At 43.3% G+C, this 7,134-nt stretch overlaps 1 pseudogene; it reads right to left on the bottom strand.

Annotated features, from left to right (window-relative positions):
- Positions 1-2,710: 2,710 nt before the first annotated feature.
- LOC124803708 lies at positions 2,711-2,828 on the bottom strand (annotated as a pseudogene).
- Positions 2,829-7,134: the final 4,306 nt, after the last annotated feature.

The following is a 7,134-nucleotide window of genomic DNA, read 5'->3' on the forward strand; positions in this document are numbered from 1 at the left end:
CATGAACAGTTAACATTCTTTAAAACAAACATGAGACCAGACAGTGATGACGGTAACCCAACAAACTCTAATGTTCAACCACGTGGTCAGCTCCCCACGGACGAAAGATACATAGAGCAAGGAAAATTTACGAGAAGGCAAAGCTATTAATATTTAGAAAAATGAAAGCTTATACCGGCACAGCTGAAGACAAACACATTCATACAAAAGCGAGTGCTCACTTCTTATCGACACCTTTGTGTGGCGCTCTTCCGGCGGATCCAAGTCTGCTACAGAAACTTACTAAAAGAAAAATCTGCCAAAGCTTTGCATTCATTGCTGCGACAAGGCAAAGCAATCTTTCAGAGTTGAAAAGCGAGACCAAAAGCTAACAGCTCTCCCCTCGCCAAGTAACAACGCGCCACGCGGTCAGTCTAACTCACCCTTCGTCGACTGGAGCACAGCTGTGGACGCTTCCCATACCGGCGGCAGACTGCCTCCATTTTTCATCTCCAGCCTCCTCCACGCTCCGCGTGGCCCGGAAAACCCAAAGCTGCCATTTCCGCCACCAACCTAACGCAGGTGGATTTCTTACAGGTAGCGCAAACCTCTTTGCCTACTTGACCACTACGAGAGTTGGCTATTCCGTACAACTGCTGCTGCATCTGTATGACTATCGCAGACTTTCTGCAGTACACTACGCCACCATCTAGAAACGTGACACACAACGACATTCATTCAATCACCCCACTATGAGAGTTATGAGAAAAGAGAAACAAGGAAAATAAAGAGAAATGCTAGTGAAAATGGGCTACTGGACTAACGAAAGGTGGCTACAGGACCCTTTCACGTTAATTTTTATTTATTGTAATGGTTTCAGCCAAGATTATTCAACAATAATAATAAAGCCTTAAGAAGCCTTTAGTTCTACTGAAAAGCACGGGACAGAGAGAATAACTCGTTTGAAAAATACGGAAATATTGCTGACAGTGTTTCCGAGAAAGAGTAATTATGAGTTAAGCTTACAAGTTAAAATCGTTACCGAACCGATACGAATGGTCTTCTCTTCGGGTATACGACGTGTTTAATATGACAGCCTCCCATTCGCTAACAATGAATAGCCATAAAATTTTAACTATCTCCTCGCAAAAATAAGGTCATGTAATTAAGTTTCTGTTTGTTTACTGACGTCCTGGTACACAATGAAATCCACGTGAAATCCAGTACCGTATCACCTCGCTGAAGGAGCCAAAGAGAATGACGCAGACCACTGATAAACTGGGGTATCTTGAGATAATTTATTTCCTGACTTTGAAGGGAGCTGGCCGGGGGGGGGGGAGTGGCCGAGCGGTTCTAGGCGCTTCAGTCTGGAGCCACGCGACAGCTACGGTCGCAGGTTCGAATCCTGCCTCGGGCATGGATGTGTGTGATGTCCTTAGGTTAGTTAGGTTTAAGTAGTTCTAAGTTCTACGGGACTGATGACCTCAGATATTAAGTCCCATAACGCTCAGAGCCATTTGATCTATTTGAATTTGAAGGGAGCAACGCTGCAACAATCCGTGCTGAGCTGGCGGACGCGTACAGCAACAATGTAGTATCACGTGAAACAGTCATTAAGTTGCGGCAACGTTACTAGTATGGCCAAACAATCCTAGATGGCGCACGAAAAACGGCGTACCACAGCCTAGGTGAAGGTGGAAAGAAAGCTGTCATGGATCAGTTTTAGTTCTGAATATGAAAATTGTCGCCACCCACTGAGTTCAGTGATTTTTTGCATTCATTAAAAATGTGTCCGCTTAATCGAGGCAGCAGCGGAAATGTTATCTGTGCGAAGCCAATCCAGATGACTTCTTTATCCACTTAACCACCGTGGGCGATTGATGGGTGTTTCGCTGTGACCCCTAAACAAAGGAGCAAGGCAATCAGTGGAAGCACGCGTTTTTACCATAGCCGAAGAAGCTGAAGACCCAAACATGATCTGTTATGGCGATGCTACCTTTAGACTGCTACGTTTTGGTGCTCACAGATTATGTTTGTAAGGGGAAGAACGTCAAGAACTACTGAAATCTCCTGGCGAAGTTGCTGGATTCTGTAGAGATGAAGTGTAGCAGGAAGATTTTACAATTCGTGTTTTTTCTCCATGGCAGTGTCCCACTTCATTCTGCCCGGGTCACAGTCACACGTACTGCCTCTTTGCGCTATCGAGTCTTCGTTGTATCTGTATGAATTTAAATCGAATTGGTAGCTGATGTAGCTTGGCGACTGATATACACGACCCAGTCACATTAAAGTGGCCACCGCCTATATTTGACGTCAACGTGTAATAACTACCCAGAGACGGCAGTGGTGGCAGTAGCAGTGGAGGATATATAAAGCCTGTCGTTGTAATGCGGAAACGGAGCAATTTATATGATATCCAACTGGGCATGATCATTAGTTTTCAGGCCAAGAGTGGAAGAAGTTTCGAAACACAGAGTTTGTAAACTGTTAGCCTGCAGCCATGATTAAAATATCCTAACTAAACTCCTCCCGCACAGGCCAGGAAGGCCCAAAGGGACCGACCGGCCACCTTGTCATCCTTAGCCCACAGGCGCCACTGGATGCTGATATGGGGGAGCATGTGGTCAGCACACTGTTCTCCCGGCCTCATGTCAGTTTCCGAGACCAGAGCCGCTACTTCTCAATCAAGCCGCTCCTCAGTTTTCCTCACAAGGGCTGAGTGCACCCCACTTGCCAACAGCGCTCGGCAGACAGGATGGTCACCCATCCAAGTGCTAGCCCAGCCCGACAGCGCTTAACTTCGGCGATCTGACGGGAACCGGTGTTACCGCTACGGCAAGTCCGTTGGCGCATGGCAAAATGGCTGTATCCAAAACCGGCGCCGAGGTGACTGTGGTGCACCAAATGACAAGGGTGAACGACAGCTGCGGAGATGTGCTCGGGGGAACAGACACGCAACTGTTGAAGAACTGATTGCCCGGATGGACCAAGTGTCGCGTAATCTCCACCGCACACATTTTTTAACTTTACATGCAGTTAATATGGCATAAAATTTTAATTAATTTTATGTTGCTTATTGTTGCGAGCACGACAGCTAAAATATGATTCTCACTATTAGTTTCTGCAGTTGGAAATATTTAAAATTTATGCACTTTAACCTATTATGTGGGGATACGCACAACACAACACAGAAAAATTTCCTGGTGTGGACGTACGATCTTTAATTTGCGAACTATTTTTATATAACACTGATCTGGCTTGTTATATATGGAACATGGTATCATTACTGTAACTAATTATGAAAAAAATAATGCCCTTAGCTACTTTCATCTCTTGAATGCACAGAAAATTACAATTATTACCTGTACGGAAGTTACAGTATATTATATCCACTAAACGTAAAAGCTGCAGAAGATTTTATTTTTTTAAATCTATCATCATCATCATCATCAGTGTTCTGCCTAAAGGCAGGTTTTCACATGGTAGTTCTCCAGGCTGTCCGGTCTTCTGCCATCCTCTTCACGTCTGCATAATTTCCTCTTCCCTTTATGTCATCTATCACCTTGTATCTCCTTCTTCCTCTCAGTCTTCTCCCACAAACCAATCCTTCCAAAGCATCTACTAGCAAGCACTCCCTTCTCAATGAATGTCCCAACCAGTTCTTTTTCCTTTCTCTTACAACCTTCAGCAGACATCTTCTCTCACCAACCCTTTCCAATACTCTTTCATTACTCACTCTTTCCATCCCGCTTATTCTCTCCATTCTCCTCCACATCCACATCTCAAATGCTTCTAACCTTTTTTCATCCTCTCGTCTCAGTGTCCATATTTCTGCCCCATATAGTGCCACGCTCCATACAAACCATTTGCCAAGCCTTTTCCTTAGTCCTTTATCTAATTTTCCACATAAGAGTCTCCTCTTTCTGTTGAATGCCTTCTTCGCTATGGCAATTCGAGTTTTCATCTCCTGGTGACATCTCAAGTCTTCAGTTATTGCGCTTCCGAGATATTTAAATTCACTTACTTGGCTAATGGTAGATTGTCCTATTTTAATATTGGACAGTCTGCGTCTTGTACTGATGAACATACTCCTTGTTTTTGCTGTGTTTATTTGCATCCCATATTCCACACAAGCTTCAGTCAGATCTTTGAGTATGTTATTCACTGCCCGCTCACTTTCTGCCACTAATACCATGTCATCAGCAAATCTTATACATTCTATTCTCTTTCCACCAATATATATTCCTCTTTTCCCATCTAAACTTTTCGCAATAATCTCTTCAAAGAATACGTTAAACAACAGTGGGTAAAGGCAACAACCTTGTCTAACACCTCGTCCAATGCTGCTTCCTTCTGACATTTCATTTCCAATCCTTATCCTTACTTTCTGGTGTAAATATAGATTCCGTATCAGTCGTCTCTCTTTCCAACCTACTCCTTTCCTCTTCAAGATATCCATCAGCTTGTTCCACTGTACTCTGTCAAAAGCCTTTTCTAAGTCAATAAAAACAGCAAAAATTTCTCTACCCTTTTCCGTGTATCTTTCCCCTATAGTTCTTAGCAGGCCAATAGCATCTCTTGTTCCTTTTCCTCTTCTAAATCCGAACTGCTCCTCTGCAATTCCTCTATCCAGCTTGCCATATATCTTTCTATTCAACACTCTCAGCAAGACTTTAGCTGCATGAGAAATGAGACTGATGGTCCGGTGCTCTTCAAATTTTTTAGTATTTCTCTTCTTCTCTATTGGCATCATAACTGTTGCTGCGAAGTCCTCAGGCCATTCCCCTTTGTCATATATCTCGTTACAGAGGTAGACTATTTCTTCTCTTGCCTTGTTTCCTAGACTCTTCAACAGTTCTGCTGGCAAATCATCTATTCCACATGCCTTCCTATTCTTCATCTCCTTCAGCGCCTTTTCTACTTCTGCTTCCAAGATGGTAAATCCCTTTCCAGCTTCCGGCACATGATGCTCCTCTTCAACCTTAATTTCGCTTTGCATTTCATCCCCCTTATACAGACATTCAATATATTCTTGCCATCTGTTCAAAACGTCCTGTGGTTCTTGAGCTAGACTACCATCCGCTCTTTCTATTTCCATGTTATTCCTCTTTCTTTTACGTTCAAAAACTATCTCACTAGCCAGTCTATACATCATTTCATACTTTCCCTCTCTCTCCATTTTCTCTATTTCGTCACATTTCTGTTTCATCCATTTTTCTCTTGCTTCTACAGTTTCTCTTCTTAATTCATTATTCAGTTTCCTGTACCTCTTTTTGCCTTCTTCAGTTTCTACACTTTTCCACTTTCTGCGCTCTTCCATCTTTTTCAACATGTTTTCTGTTATCCATTCTTTCCTGGTGCTTTGGGATACTCTAATTCCTAGTACTTCTTTGGCAGAGTCCATGAGTCCTTCCCTCATTTTTATCCACTTGTCATTAACACTTCATCAACACTACCTCTTTGCCATTTTTCCATAAATCTGTTCTCCAAATCTGATGCCTTTCCTACCTCTTTGAGTCTTTCTATGTTTAGTATTTTCTTTGCTTTACCTCTCCAGACTTTTTTCAACTTCACTTGTATTTCTCCCATCACTAGGTTGTGGTCTGAATTTATATCCACTCCTGGATAAGCTGTAGCATTCTTCAAACAGTTCCTAAACATTTCTGTATCAGGATGTAGTCCAGCTGATATCTTTCCCTATTCAAATTTGATATCCATGTGTAACGTCTCCTTTTGTGGTGTTCAAATAATGTGTTACCCACTGCTAATGATTTTTTTTACAGAAACTAATTAGTCGTTCACCTATCTCATTTCTTATTCCTAATCCAAATTTTCCTACTGTATCTTCATATATTCCTTCACCCACCACTGCATTCCAGTCCCCCATGATGATAATGCAGGCATTTCTATTTTCTTTCTCGATGAGTTCTTGTATTTTCTCATAATATTCTTCCACTTCCTCATCTCTGTGCTGGCTCGTTGGCATATATACCTGTATTAATACCAAATCTTTTGAACTACCCTTCAGTCGTATCATCATCAGTCCTCCATCAATATATTGTACCTTCATTACCTTATTTTTCAACTTTTTCCCTATCAATATTCCAAATCCGTTTTCACCACTCTTAATTTCCCCTGAGTAAAAGAGTTTATAATCTCCACTTTCTATCTCCCCATTCTCTCCCCATATCATTTCACATAAACCGAGGGCATCTAATCTGTTCCTTTCCATCTCCTGTTTTGCATTCTCTAGCTTTCCTGCTTACAGAAGTGTCTTCACATTCCATGTTCCAATCCGAATCTTTCCTCCCTTCACTTCCCTTTCTTCCTCTCAAATATGTCTACTTTCACTGTGTTCCCCTCACGGAGATCCGAATGAGGGGAAGTTTTAACTCCGGAATCTTTCACATGGAGAGACATACCATGTACTGCTTGGGAATATAATGTGGTAGTTTCCCGTTACTTTCCACATAGGCAGTAGGATGCCCAGGCTAAAGTCAGCCGCTCACCATGAGTCAGACGCTGTCTGTAGCCGCGCCCCTGGGGTTCAGTCGCTACTTGTACTCTTTTTGTACCCAAAGAGAAAAGATGCCTCTTCCGCCATCTCCGCCGTACCGATGTCCATCTTCTCCGCCTTCGCTGCCGTTGATATATATATATATATATATATATATATATATATATATATATATATATATATATATATATATATATATATATACTCCTCGAAATGGAAAAAAGAACACATTGACACTGGTGTGTCAGATCCACCATACTTGCTCCGGACACTGCGAGAGGGCTATACAAGCAATGATCACACGCACGGCACAGCAGACACACCAGGAACCGCGGTGTTGGCCGTCGAATGGCGCTAGCTGCGCAGCATTTGTGCACCGCCACCGTCAGTGTCAGGCAGTTTGCCGTGGCATACGGAGCTCCATCGCAGTCTTTAACACTGGTAGCATGCCGCGACAGCGTGGACGTGAACCGTATGTGCAGTTGACGGACTTTGAGCGAGGGCGTATAGTGGGCATGCGGGAGGCCGGGTGGACGTACCGCCGAATTGCTCAACACGTGGGGCGTGAGGTCTCCACAGTACATCGATGTTGTCGCCAGTGGTCGGCGGAAGGTGCACGTGCCCGTCGACCTGGGACC

Source organism: Schistocerca piceifrons, chromosome 6 (genome assembly GCF_021461385.2).
Source record: "Schistocerca piceifrons isolate TAMUIC-IGC-003096 chromosome 6, iqSchPice1.1, whole genome shotgun sequence".
NCBI classification, from domain to species: Eukaryota; Metazoa; Arthropoda; class Insecta; order Orthoptera; family Acrididae; genus Schistocerca; species Schistocerca piceifrons.